The sequence below is a fragment of the Fulmarus glacialis genome, unplaced genomic scaffold (genome assembly GCF_000690835.1).
Source record: "Fulmarus glacialis isolate BGI_N327 unplaced genomic scaffold, ASM69083v1 scaffold20272, whole genome shotgun sequence".
NCBI lineage: Eukaryota > Metazoa > Chordata > Aves > Procellariiformes > Procellariidae > Fulmarus > Fulmarus glacialis.
Genome location: NW_009197451.1, coordinates 1 through 369, shown reverse-complemented (window position 1 = coordinate 369; position 369 = coordinate 1).

The following is a 369-nucleotide window of genomic DNA, read 5'->3' as shown; positions in this document are numbered from 1 at the left end:
CACCCCAATATGCCCCATTGCACCCACTGTCACCCAGCTCCAGGCAGTCCCAGCACCCACCTCTGCCACCTTCAAGTTAATAAGTGACCCAGGGCTGTGAACTGCGACCCCCCAAACCTCCCCTGGGACCCCGGGCCGGGGCAGCCCCCACCCATCCCAGCGCCCACCCTGGGCACTCGCAGGAGCCTCTGCCATCCCACGTGTGGTCGCAGGAACACTGCCAAGGTGGCCAGCAAGAGGTCCTGGGGGACCTGGGAGCGGGTCTTACCTGCTGGGGTGCCAGGGGGTGGCAGGGGGTGGCAGGGGGTGCCACAGGGTGCTGGGACCCGCTGCTCTGCCCAGCGCCTGGGCGCATCTGCGACCCTGGGG